At 35.5% G+C, this 14,730-nt stretch overlaps 1 protein-coding gene across 2 annotated transcripts in view; it reads left to right on the top strand.

Moving 5' to 3' along the window:
• Positions 1-14,730, top strand: part of PDE4D (phosphodiesterase 4D) — a 1,463,941-nt gene that overhangs the window by 353,942 nt on the left and 1,095,269 nt on the right. The gene's annotated exons all lie outside the window — the stretch shown is intronic.

Below are 14,730 nucleotides of genomic sequence, written 5' to 3'. Positions count from 1 at the left end.
ATGTTGACCAGTGTTCAAAGACCAGCCTATCAATTACTAGCTGTTACTGAGCTATAGTTGAGCCTTAGTTGTCTCATCCAAAAATAATATAGATTAGAATAACTACATCATACACTTGTTATGAAAACTAAACAGATAAGGCATGTTAAGATGTCTAGCACAGCACCATACCATATATAAAAGTTGCATAATATATATGAGATTTCCTTTCCCCTCACTGCTATTTAAACTTTCTTTCTTCTGAAATTTAAAAATTTTTACCAAGTCACCCAGACTAGACTCTGAGAAAAATCATGATCAGTATAATTTATAAGGTAAAAATGCAGCAGAAAAGAAAGAAAAAACCTGAAGATAGAGTGAAAACTGTGACCTGTTTTCTGTGACACAAATGTGAAATTGAGTTTTAGTCTTTCAGGTAGGATAGTGCAAACTAAAAATAATTTGCATGTCCACAAAGAATTAGTGAAATAAAATTGTGTTAAAATCCAGAGGAATGGAAGTTAATGAAATAGGTTATTTTATTCTTGTTACTATAGTCTCTCAATTTCTTTAGAATCTGTCTCTGCAGTAATGAAGGGGAACAAAGGGATGGATGATAACAAAATAACTTATTTGGATTTGGAATGTGTTTTACTTGTCTTTCTCTCAGCATGGGTATGTCTGATCTCATGGGGACTTAATGAAAACAATATATTTTTGTTAACTGACTGGTGGATTAATGAATACATTAAAAAAAAATGGAGTTAGAAAACTGGCCCATTTCTTCATGTCTTGCTTTAACTCAGCTTTTCCCTTTCTCCGTTCTACAGTAGAAATGAATTCTATCACACAGATAGACTCAGAAACTAACCCCAGCCAAGAATCCCTGTGTTCTTTGTGAGGGAAAAGGATTTAGGATGGTAACTGAATGTTTCAGTTGAAAAAAATTGAGCTAATTAATTTGAGATTTTTTTTTCTAAATATTGCATAAACCTATGATGAAATTGAATAATAAGCAGTGGAGGAATGCCTTTTATGTTGTTACAAGGTAATTGATGTTTTCCTTTACAGCTTCCTCATTTTTGTATTTTGCTTAACAAGGCTTTTCTACTCCAAGATTATGGATAATTTCACCCATGTTTTCTAACATTCTTATGGTTTTCTTTTTTCCCCTAAACTAGACAAACAAATTCATTTCCTTTCAATTGCATTCGATGATGAAATGATAGCTGTTTGAAACAGTTTTTAAAGATTAATAATCCTCAATGGTGAGCTGTCTTACACGTACTGTGATTGGTTATCGTACAGAAGAGGGAAAGGAGGCGTATTCCATAGTAATAAGTACGACAATAAAAGCTATATGGAGTGAACTGAGAAAATGATCATTCTTCTTTTTTCTTCTTTTCAGTCATCATGTTGCATGAGGTACAGCCATATTAGTGAATAAGTACTAACACATAAATATACATATATACATACAAACGGTGGAGTGGACTACCTATTCAGGAGGGGTTCCCAGAAGAATGGGTGGCATGAAGAGACCCATAATGTCTTGTGAGAGAGAATGGAGCCTAAGGGGGAACTTTGGTTAGAAAAGAGCCAATGGATTATTTCTAGTGAGAGATCAGAAAAGACAGGAATGATAGAGTTGGAAGAAGTGAGTCATCAAATTCTTCCTCCTGTAGATACCATGCCAAGCAGAAATTCTGCCCCAAACCCCCAGCCAGGATAACACTCTTCTTCACAAGCTTTTACTTTTAACTCTGGTAAATCTTGGTTAGATCTTTTGAGTTTTTGGTTAGTCTTTTGTGTGTGATTCTGCCCACACCTTACTTCAGTCACTGCCAGCCAACGTGGAGGTAGGCAGGGTGGTTTGCAACTTGAAACCTAGAAAATCTAGGTCCCAGGGCTTTGGCCCCAATAGCACAGACTTCTGTGGTATGAATCCTGTGCACCATCCAGTGACACCTTTAATTAACAACTGGGTTGTGGCCCTGAGTTCTGTCAAATACCTTATGTCCTCCTACAATTTCTTAAGAATCCCAGCAGAGTCTAAGTGAGCCAACATTTTCGTCACATCTTCCTTGACTATAAGTTACCTGTTGACTAAATCATTTTGTGAACGTGTTTTCATTTTTTAACATTGAGTATTTTGTCTTCTCTATAATCGAGATGTTTATCAATGCATGTAAGGAGTGACATAGACATTCAGCCGTATATTTTTTTCTAAACTGGTATCCCCTTATTTTTGCACCATTTACTGAATAATCTATCTGTTTAATGGAAGTGGAAGTTTTTTGAATAGAAGGAGAAAAGAAAAATGACTTTCAGATTTCATGAGACTTTTTGGTTTTGCCACATAGGGGAGGTTACACTCAGCCTCCTGAAAAATTCCATTTTAAAATGATGTTTAAGTGCTAACCCATGTCTCTTGGTGATCTGCCTGTTACTTGTAAATAAAGGATTTCTTTTGAACATTTTGAACATTTAGTATTATTTTTTACTTGATGTTTATTATTATTTGTAATTTAGGAATAAATTTATTGTTGATATCTCTTAACTCATTACTTGATTCATCTCCATGTTGAGTTTGGGAAGAAGTATTTTTTTAAAATGATAATTTTCTTTAAAAATGAAGTACTACAAATGAGAAGAATAATAGGAGACACTGGAGAATAAATGGTTATTTGGAAACTAATGGGTATTAAAGACAGCTTTGAGGCATTTTGTGGTTAATATAATTAAATGATACATTCATTTCTAGGAAAACCTTCCTCAGCCAATAGATGAGGCTCCACCAGGTGGCTGCTGCTAGAAGGCTTTCCTCTCCAATACCTTCTCCTCCTCTGCGTTATGCCCAGATATCTATCGAGGTAGTGCAGGTGCTCTGGGGCCCGTCTTCTCTTCTTCTTTCCTGTTCAATGTCAATGTTCTCTTCCCCAATCTTACCCCTCTCCTGCTTATCTCAAGGCTTGGGGAGGACATGAGAAACAGCTCCTCCTTAAAATAATTGTAAGAAATAAGCTTATAGTCTTGCTTACTAAGGACATACAACACCCAGTAGAGGAGGTATCTTTTCAGAGTCTCGATATGGTCAGTTACTTTGCATTTCCATCCCTTGTCATCCCTTTCCAGCGCCCTGCTACAGCTGAAGTGCTTCCCTGAAGTGAGGAGAACAATTATTATAATCATCAGAAGAGAACAGATATAGAGTAATTTGGGATCACTCAGTCCTTTGTCCATCTGCTTTTTCTGTCTATAGAATCAGACCCACATGTGCTTCTGCACTTGGGTAAATATAAAGATGGATTTCCTATTAGAAAGAGCAAAGAATTCCAGAAAAGGCCACTCAAGATACCAAGTTTCTCAGAGGAAATGAATGATTTCTAACCCTGCCCAATGAGAAAATAAGTAGGAGTAGGCTCAAGAAATTTCTCAAGAGGTAAAGATGTAGAGTAATAAATAGGCAAGACAAGAGGGATAGAAATAGAAGGAATGGGGAGAATGATGATGGAAAGGAGAAGTAAGCACACTTAGACATTTTATAAAACTGAAAAAAAAGCAGTTGATGAAACAATATAACTAGCCCAGGGTTTATCCCAGACTTTGAATTAAAAAGAGATGCCTAAGCCCATCTTTTTCCTTATTCCTACCTCTTTTTCCTTCTTTCAAAATGACCTTGAATTTCAGTTTGGTAGGTTTTGGTGCAGCTGTTATTTGATAACAACACATTGTGTTTTTCAATTTACTTAGATTGTTTAAAAAACAGATAACTGAAAACCATCTGTTTGTGTTTCTGTGTAATTTGTTCTCAGGACAGGGACTAATAAAAAAATCATTGAAAATCCTGCTAGGAAAGCCTCTCATTAATTTAAGGAGTTCTACCAACTCAGTCTGTAGTACCAGGTGAAAAGGGTTCCAAGCATGGAGATTTCTGGGAGAAGCAGAAAATTAATTTCTTCCTTTCCCCTTTGTGGTTGGGTGGCATTGTTTTTATTCTCCTGGCAGTGTCTCTCGCAATGTAATGTGCATTTGAATCATCGGGAAAAATGCATATTATTAAAGTTTACCCCATGAGACTTTGGTCAGTCTGTCTGGGAAGGTCAGGAACCTCCATAGTTAAACAATTCTCCAGAAGATTTGGATGTAGTCCAAGGACCACAGTTGGATGAACATTGCTTCTTAGAATGATAAATCTGTATTGTATTTTGGGGAGGCAAATTCAGGACAGGTATTCTGCAGCTCAACTATTACTACCAAGAACTAAATAAAAAATACACACACACACACACAATCCCCAGAACAACTCAAATAGCATAACAACAAAACAAATGGCTCAAAGCAAAGCAAGACCCAACAATGGATTTTAAAAAGGTCCTTAGAGATACAATAGAATCTGATCAAACTCAGCTACTGAGTCAAATAGGCCAACTTTATGTTGATGTGGAGGAGTAATGGAAAACCTTTCAAAGGATCATAGTTAATTGCAGTTATTGACACCAAGCCTTGGGTTCTGGGAAGCATTATCAGTTTTACACAGTGCTACTCTGCCATATGTGGGACATGCTGAGTAAATCTATTTTGTTGAAGTCCCTTTTGTAATACTGTGCTGTATTTTGTTGGGTATATATTCTATTTTTTGGTTTTAACTTAAGGTTTTAACTTAAAAATATTCTCCCCTGCACTTTTTCCCCCTAACATTCTAAAGGACATAATACAGCTTTTCACTTGTTAATAGTGGAAGACTGGGTGGATTTACTCACTAGAAAACGGTGGTGGGTTTAGCAGGCTGGATCTTTCTCAAGGACATGGATTCTATCACTAAAGATGGATGTGATTTCTGGATGACCATTAGACCGCATTGTGCCTCAGTGTTCTCCTGTGTGAATTGGGGGCAGGGCGTAGTAGATGATGTCTGTGGTCCTCTCTAACGATAAATAAAAATAATGTGCTGAGCGCTTTCATCTGTTCTCTCATGTGACCCTCACTAAGCCCTTCATCTCTAGGGAGGAAGATTGTCATTAGAGATAAATTAAAAAGAAGATAGATTTAACAGTACCTGAGTTCACTCGCAGGTGGTAGTGATGAATTCTAACCCATATTTTTTCGCTGGCTAGGGTTGGGTTGTGAGTGGTCTTATTTGTGATTTCTTTGTCCTGGACTATCTGTTAATAATTGACTTGGAGTGGAGTGTAGGACTGTGAAGGCGAGGGGAGAAGGAAGCTGCAAGTTTGCCCAGATAAGGAAAATTATTGTTGGGCTGCTTCAACTATGGAATCAAGAAAATGGCTGCTATTTGTGCCTCTTGCCATTAGGTGGGGCAGTTGAAGAGTGGGAAAATAGCATTTTCAAGGGAAGTGATTTGTACTCAATGTTTTTCTCTGAAAGTAAGTGGTAAATTAGACCTTCCTTTTATAGAGTCCAAACTCTAAAAGTGACCAGACTCTTAGTTTCTTTTAAAGTTCTATCAGCGAGGAAGAAGGGGCATATGGGTGATAAAGTTAATGTAATATAATACTCAGGTTTTAATTTTAATATAAAACTCCCATTTAGGATTCAAAAGCCAAAATGGAGTCTGAAGTCAACTTATATATTAAACTTTCCCAGAAAAGTAAGTAAAGTGTGTGAGGTTGGGAGAGCAAAATAACAAGTTTATGAAAGTCCAGAAAGAGGAAAGGAGCCACGGCAGTTACTGCAGCCCTCTTCTCAATGCCTGTTGATTTCCTTTAGCATCCTGGGTACTTAACTGTTTCCCTCTCCTTCCACTTTCTTTTAGAAAAGTCCATGCCAATTAATTTACCTGACACTTAATGGATAATTCATTAAGAAAACCTTTTGTACCAAGCACATCATGATGAATTTTGACTGCTGATGCTACTTGGGCTCTGCTTTGAAGTGTTTTTATTGACCCACTTATAAAGTTGCTTGCATAGAACTTAAAAAAATAACTTAGGAAAATTTCAGACCAGCTCTTTAAAGAATAGTGACTTTATACTTACATTTGTCAATATCTACGTTTAGGGAAAAGTCTAAGAGATGTGGAGAGGAAGACAAGAATACTAGAGGTAGGTGAGAGAAGTATTCCTGGTTACTTGTGCTGTATTTTCTTAAAGAGTCCATAGGGCTATACTATTGAAGATAGAGGAGAAATAGTAGATTTGGAAATTTACCTTTCAGATCAAAGAAGCTTTTCATGAGATGAAGCAATGGAATTTGGTAGTTTAGAAAAGAAGAATTAATGAGGAAATCTATTCAATAAATACTTGAATAGATGAGTGGTCCAGCAAAATGTTTTCTGACTTTCCCTAACATGTGTATATTTATTAGTATTTTTGTTTGAAGTAGCTAAAATTCCCTGCAACTCACAGAGCTCTACCTTTTTATCAATTCCACATTCCCAGGAAATTTGCATGAGCTTTTTAGAGGATTATAAAATGTAGGAGTAACTAAATTTGATCTGAATTTCTAACGTTTCAAATGATGCTCATTTGCACAAAGAAACTTGGGAGCACACTGGATTTGTACATTGCTATAATTTTAAGTGGTAATCAACATCACTATAAGATTCTCCTAACAACTTCTTCCTCAATTTCCAAGAAGCCGGTGAAAGAAAGAGATTAGAATCAAGTTTGGGCTGCTTTGCCCAGTTGAGTAGTATATGGTGCTAATTAAGTTAACAGTGAAAATATTGAAATAAATATTGAGTATATGATATGGACTAGGCACCCAGCTAAGCATGTAATTAGTTCATGAAATTCTCACAATAATCTTATGAGTTTAGTACTGTTAATTAACACCATTTTTTTCTTCATAGGGTTGAGTCTCAATCCATCTGGTTTATATATATTCAGAGAAAAACTGAATCTAATGGCCAGGATTAAAGCCAACTTGCTAAGATTATCTGAGTATACATATATCTGGGTAAACAAATAATAATACATCGCATTATTATTTACAGGAAAAGGCTAAATGTATTTGGAGCAGTGATATAGGTTTGGGTGACCCAGTAGTTAAGGATCATCATGCTTTCTGAGAAGAAAGGGAATAAAACCTAAGAAACTTAAGATCTTATATTGATTTTGTTTAGTGCCAAATTCTGTAGATGTTGACTATCTTTCTTTTTTTCTTTTTTATCATAATATGTTAACTTTTAATTCAGTCATTTTTGTCATAAGTTTGTGTCATATAATATTTGTTAATACAGTATGTTTGTATTATATTAAATGAAATAATGACAGTAAAATACTTAGCATGGTGCCTGATATGTTATACATGGCTAATAAAGGTTAGCTGTTACCGCTAGAATTACATCATGTTGTCCATTAAGGGTTTCTAAGAGAGAAGACAAGGGTTGTTGAAATTTTAGTGAGTTGGTTTTCTCCACTCCAGACTTCTCCATTAATTTATTTGACCTCAAGGAGATTTTAGCTGCTTAAAAACAATTAATGGGAACTGAGATTATGACATAATTGTGAATTGTTTATATATCCATTTTGTTTTTTCTTCATACCAGAAACACATTTGTGTTCATGTTTGTCTGTTTTAAAATCTTGACCAGACAAACTTACTGGAGAGAATCCATGTCTTTGGGTTGAAAATCCCTGCCATTTGTCAGTTTTCCCATAGGTATAGTTATGTGAATGGCAGTTGCATGGATATAGATTTCATGCAGAAGAGTTTTACTTTTATACCCGTTTTAGACCTTGATTGTTTCCTGACTTTGCCTCTTCTAAATTGCTCTCATTTGTGAAATCTGGACAGTAACAGCAGTGCCGTAGGTATGTGGTAGCTGCTAGTGAGGAAACACATGTGCAGTGCTTGTTGCAAGCCTGCACAAGACGGAGCTCAATCCTTGGAGGAGGTATAGCTGTGGCCATGGTGGTGGGAGTTAGAAGGTGTTACAATAAAGAGCAAAATGCCTTGTTGTCCACTGTTTCTTCTGGGGAAACTGGCTTTTATTAGTGGTGTACAGAGGCAAAAGTCAGATAATAGCAAGAATTTTCTGAGGGGATCTTTCTTTTTTTTAAATCACAATTTAGGAGAGAAAACTCCTATAAATGGGCCAGTAGACTCATAAATAATTTTTGTTCTATTTCATTAGAGAGAACTTATCCTTAACCACTTGTCTAAAATAACACCCTCTTCATTTTCTAACTCTTCACCTTCTTTATTTTTGCCTTGTAGTACTAATCACAACCTGACACATTTTATGGTAATTTTTTTATGGATTGTTTCTCCCCACTAGCTTCATAAGGGCAGATAATTTATTTGCTTTGTTCACTGATGTTTCTCTATAGCCTAGAACACTCCTGGCACCTAGTAGATGTTCAATAGACATTTGGATAATGAATGTATAAATGAAATAAGGAAATTCATGTGGCTAATAAATAATTGAAAAATACTCTGCTTTGCAAGAAACCAATGAAAGTAAAAACAATGTTCATCTATCAGTGAGTGATATGTACACAAAAACATGTATATCCAATGCTCATTAGGGTGAAGTCAAACAGGCATTCATACAAATTTGGAAAATATCTTGCTGGAAAGTATATTGTAAATATGTGTGTCTTTAAAAATATCTCTATACCGTATTTTAATTCTAGGAATGTACTTACAAAATAAATCCAAAATTAAAAAGTAGTCTTTGTTGAACAAAAGTCTTTACTCAACACTACCGATTTAGGCATTTAGTAAATGCCTCAAGGGAGAGGGAATCATTAAATAAATTATGATACATCACTCTCATGGTATACTATGTAAACATTAGATTTAGGTTTACTAAGAGTTTTTAAAACACAGGAAAGCTGAGACCATGAATTTAAGTTAATTTTAAAAACAGCATGAAAATAGGAATATATGATATTATTTTAAAAGCATACATAGAAATAACGAGTTGAAATTTTGCCAAAATATTAACAGAGACTGGGGCAGATAGAATTGTAGTTGATTTTGTTTTACATTTCTTTATACTTTTATTTTCCAAGTTTTCTGGAACAAAACTTTTATAACTGAGAAATCTTTATTTTAGACTGATGATAATCTAGAACTGATTATGTTTTATACTGTGGACTTATGGATTTTCATGAAGAAATTAATATAGACTAATATTACTTTTATTATCTAAGAATGTGCATGTAACTTAAGAATTTCTAAGTAAAATTAAATTTTAGCAAATCACTGAGACTTCTAGGGGAATGCCCACTATGGGAATAAGAAGATCTAAAGTCTAAGGAATATTAGCATATCCTTTTAACCATCAAAAATGTTTTCGACTTCGGATTCTGATCGATGAAAAGAGAGGAGTAACTTGGATTTAATAACTGGATATATACTACACGGTATTAGAAGGCAGCAGGACCTTCCAGGAAGTGGTAGGAGCAACAATGACTATGGTTATATCTCGTGGTGGCTAATCCAGGTTCTAGACAAAATGTTCTTTCTAGCCTCTTTTTCTAGCAGCTTTGAAGACTGAATCCTCGATTCCTGGATTGTGAGGCACATTTCCAATTCTGGCCTTGCCCCCAGCATTCCTAGCCCCTAAATTGACCAGCTTGACTACACAGGCTCCTCTTTCTCATGATCTGTGTCACTGACCAGAGATTGTGAAACTCAGCCAGCACACTGGGGCAGCAGGCCAAAGCACAACATTTAATAAGAAGGCTTTCCTATCATTTGATTCACTTAGTTCAAAGCTGAATGAGCTATTGGATTTGGTTCAAGAACATGCCCTAATTCTTGGGCTGGTTCTCAGACCTTCAGAAGTGGAAGGCCTTTGAAATTGTTTGATATTCAGTGTTGAGAGAGGAGGGAAGATGCAATAAGAAAATGAATTCTACCTGAACTTCTGCAGTTATAATCTACTGTCCTATCATTTGTTGATGTAAAGGTCTATGTGTTGTTGTAAATCATTTCCATGCAGCCTAGCACAGTGCCTGTCATGTAGTATATGCTTGATAAATATTTATCAAGTGAATTTCAAACACTTCATTTTCTTTGTTTAATCCATTCATGTCATAGAGCCATTGCATTTTTTTACTAATAATTTTAGAATACAAAACTTACTCCACAGTTGAATCCAGAATATGTAAACAACTACTGTAAATCAATAAGAATGAGACAGATATCCCAATAGGAAAATAAACAAAAGACTTGAAGAGACACTTCCCCAAAGAGGATATCCAAAAGGTCAATAAACATATGAAAAGGGGCTCAATCTGATCATCAAGGAAAAACAAAACTACTGTAGCACCAAACACCCACAAGAATTGCTAAAATAAAAAAGGCAATACCTAGCGTTGATAAGAATGTGGAGCAAACAGAACCCTCAGTCCCTGTCTTTGAGGTTATGTATTGGTACATGCACTTTGGAAATCTGTTTGGCAGTATTTACTCAAAGCTGAACATGCATATATCCTATGACCCGGCAATTCCACTCCACGGAACATGCCAAACATAGCTGCATGCAGATGTTTGTCAAAAGATTGCACCAAAATGCTCTTAGTTGCACTATTTATAATAGACAACTGGAAAGTACCCAGTTTCCCATTAAAAAAAGAACCAATGACTAAACTGTAATATATTCACACAATGTAATACTAATCAGCCATGAGAATGAATGAATTACAGCTACGTTCAAAAATATTGATAAATCTCCCAGACATAAGTTTGTCAGGCACAGAAAAGTGCATGGTGTCTGATTCCATTTATATTAAGTGCAAAAATAAAGTAAAACTATATTTTGGTGCTAGCCATAAAGAGAATGGTTATGGGGGGAGTGCTAATGACTAGAAAAGGGGCACGTGGGGGACATTCAGGGTGTTGATAATACTCTGTTTTCTCACCTGGGTGCTGATTGTATGGTGTACTCTTTGTAAAAGTTTACTTAGCTGTGTGTATATGATTTGTGCATTTTTTGATATGTATGTTATTTTTCAATAGAAAGTTAAAAGAATTTTTATCATTTTTTTCAATTAACTCACCAAATTTTGATTTTGAGCTTATTATATAATTTTGTATAGGTTTTATCTATTTTTTTTTTATACAGCAGGTACTTATTAGTCATCAGTTTGATACACATCAGTGTATACATGTCAATTGCAATCACCCAATTCATCACACCCCTACCCCCACCCCCCCACAGCTTTTCCCCCTTGGTGTCCATACGTTTGTTCTCTACATCTGTGTCTCAATTTCTGGCCTGCAAACTGGTTCATCTGTACCATTTCTTTAGTTTCCACATATATGCGTTAATATACAATATTTGTTTTTCTCGTTCTGACTTACTTCACTCTGTATGACAGTCTCTAGGTCCATCCACGTCTCAACAAATGACCCAGTTTCGTTCCTATTTATGGCTGAGTAATATTCCATTGTATATATGTACCAAATCTTCTTTATCCATTTGTCGGTCGATGGGCATTTAGGTTGCTTCCATGTCCTGGCTACTGTAAATAGTGCTGCAGTGAACATTGGGGTGCATGTGTTTCTTGAATTATGGTTTTCTTTGGGTACATGCCCAGTAGTGGGATTGCTGGGTCATATGGTAATTCTATTTTTAGTTTTTTAAGGAACCTCCGTACTGTTCTCCATAGTGGCTGTATCAGTTTACATTCCCACCAACAGTGCAAGAGGGTTCTCTTTCCTCCACACCCTCTGCAGCATTTGTTGTTTGTAGATTTTCTGATGATGCCCATTCTAACTGGTGTGAGGTGATACCTCATTGTAGTTTTGATTTGCATTTCTCTAATAATTAGTGAGGTTGAGCACCTTTTCATGTGCTTCTTGGCCATCTGTATGTCTACATTGGAGAAATGTCTATTTAGGTCTTCTGCCCATTTTTGGATTGGGTTGTTTGTTCTTTTCATATTGAGCTCCATGAGCTGTTTATATATTTTGGAGATAAATCCTTTGTCTGTTGATTCATTTGCAAATATTTTCTCCTATTCTGAGGGTTGTCTTTTCGTCTTGTTTATGGTTTCCTTTGCTGTGCAGAAGCTTTTAAGTTTCATTAGGTCCCATTTCTTTATTTTTGTTTTTATTTCCATTACTCTAGGAGGTGGATCAAAAAAGATATTGCTGTGATTTATGTCAAAGAGTGTTCTTCCTATGTTTTCCTCTAAGAGTTTTATAGTGTCTGGCCTTACATTTAGGTCTCTAATCCATTTTGAGTTTATTTTTGTGTATGGTGTTAGGGAGTGTTCTAATTTCATTCTTCTACATGTAGCTGTCCAGTTTTCCCAGCACCACTTATTGAAGAGACTGTCTTTTCTCCATTGTATATCCTTACCTCCTTTCTCATAGATTAATTGACCATAGGTGCGTGGGTTTACCTCTGGGCTTTCTATCTTATTGCATTGATCTATGTTTCTGTTTTTGTGCCAGTACCATATTGTCTTGTTTACTGTGTAGCTATGTAGTATAGTCTGAAGTCAGAGTCTGATTCCTCCAGCTCCGTTTTTTTCCCTCAAGACTGCTTTGGGTATTCAGGGTCTTTTGTGTCTCCATACAAATTTTAAGATTTTTTGTTCAAGTTCTGTAAAAAATGCCAGTGGTAATTTGATAGGGATTGCATTAAATCTGTAGATTGCTTTGGGTAGTATAGTCATTTTCACAATATTGATTCTTCCAATCCAAGAACATGGTATATCTCTCCATCTGTTGGTATCATCTTTAACTTGTTTATCAGTGTCTTATAGTTTTCTGCATACAGGTCTTTTGTCTCCCTAGGTAGCTTTATTCCTAGGTATTTTATTCTTTTTATTTCAGTGGTAAATGGGAGTGTTTCCTTAATTTCTCTTTCAAATTTTTCATCATTAGTGTATAGGATTGCAAGAGATTTCTGTGCATTAATTTTGCATCCTGCAACTTTACCAAATTCCTTGATTAGCTCTAGTAGTTTTCTGGTGGCATCTTTTGGATTCTCTAGTATAGTATCAAGTCATCTGCAAACAGTGACAGTTTTACTTCTTCTTTTCCAATTTGTATTCCTTTTATTTCTTTTTCTTCTCTGATTGCCATGGCTAGGACTTCCAAAACTATGTTGAATAATAGGGGTGAGAGTGCACATCCTTGTCTTGTTCCTGATCTTAGACGAAATGCTTTCAGTTTTTCACCATTGAGAATGATGTTTGCTGTGGGTTTGTCATATGTGGCCTTTATTATGTTGAGGTAGGTTCCCTCTATGCCCACTTTCTGGAGAGTTTTTATTATAAATGCATGCTGAATTTTGTCAAAAGCTTTCTCTGCATCTATTGAGATGATCATATGGTTTTTATTTTTCAATTTGTTAATATGGTGTATCACATTGATTCACTTGCATATATTGAAGAATCCTTGCATCCCTGGGATAAATCCCACTTGATCATGGTGTATGATCCTTTTAATGTGTTGTTGGATTCTGTTTGCTAGTATTTTGTTGAGGATTGTTGCATCTATATTCATGAGTGATATTGGTCTGTAATTTTCTTTTTTTGTAGTATCTTTGTCTGGTTTTGGTATCAGGGTGATGGTGGCCTCATAGAATGACTTTGGGATATTCCTTCCTCTGCAATTTTTTGGACGAGTTTGAGAAGGATGGGTGTTAGCTCTTCTCTAAATGTTTGATAGAATTCCCCTGTGAAGCCATCTGGTCCTGGACTTTTGTTTGTTGGAAGATTTTTAATCACACTTTCAATTTCATTACTTGTGATTGGTATGTTCATATTTTCTATTTCCTCCTGGTTCAGTCTTGGAAGGTTATACCTTTCTAAGAATTTGTCCATTTCTTCCAGGTTGTCCATTTTATTGTCATAGAGTTGCTTGTAGTAGTCTCTTCAGATGCTTTGTATTTCTGTGGTATCTGTTGTAACTTCTCCTTTTTCATTTCTAAATTTATTGATTTGAGTCCTCTCCCTCTTTTTCTTGATGAGTCTGGCTAATGGTTTATCAATTTTGTTTATCTTCTCAAATAACCAGCTTTTAGTTTTATTGATCTTTATTGTTATTTTCTTTGTTTCTATTTCATTTATTTCTGCTCTGATCTTTATGATTTCTTTCCTCTGCTAACTTTGGGTTTTGTTTGTTCTTTCTCTTCTTCCTTTAGGTGTAATGTTAGATTATTTATTTGAGATTTTTCTTGTTTCTTGAGGTAGGCTTGTATAGCTATAAACTTCCGTCTTAGAACTGCTTTTGCTGCATCCAATAGGTTTTGGATTGTCGTGTTTTCATTGTCGTTTGTCTCTAGGTATTTTTTGATTTCCTCTTTGATTTCTTCAGTGATCTCTTGGTTATTTAGTAATGTATTTTTTAGCCTCCACGTGTTCATGTTTTTTCCATTTTTTCCCTTGTAATTCATTTCTAATATCATAGCGTTGTGGTCAGAAAAGATGCTTCATATTATTTCAATTTTCTTAAATTTACTGAGGCTTGATTTGTGACCCAAGATGTGATCTATCCTGGAGAATGTTCCGTGCGCACTTGAAAAGAAAGTGTAATCTGCTGTTTTTGGATGGAATGTCCTATAAATATCAATTAAATCTATCTGGTGTATTGTGTCATTTAAAGCTTGTGTTTCCTTATTTATTTTCATTTTGGATGATCTGCCCATTGGTGTAAGTGAGGTGTTAAAAGTCCCCCACTCTTATTTTGTTACTGTCGATTTCCTCTTTTACAGCTGTTAGCAGTTGCCTTATGTATTGAGATGCTCCTATGTTGGGTGCATATCTATTTATAATTGTTATATCTTCTTCTTGGTTTGATCCCTTGATCATTATG

Source organism: Monodon monoceros, unplaced genomic scaffold (genome assembly GCF_005190385.1).
Source record: "Monodon monoceros isolate NGI ecotype Baffin Bay Population unplaced genomic scaffold, NGI_Narwhal_1 Super_Scaffold_12, whole genome shotgun sequence".
Taxonomy (NCBI): domain Eukaryota; kingdom Metazoa; phylum Chordata; class Mammalia; order Artiodactyla; family Monodontidae; genus Monodon; species Monodon monoceros.
Note: the sequence above shows the minus strand (reverse complement) of the source record. Positions and strands in the feature narration are given on the sequence as shown.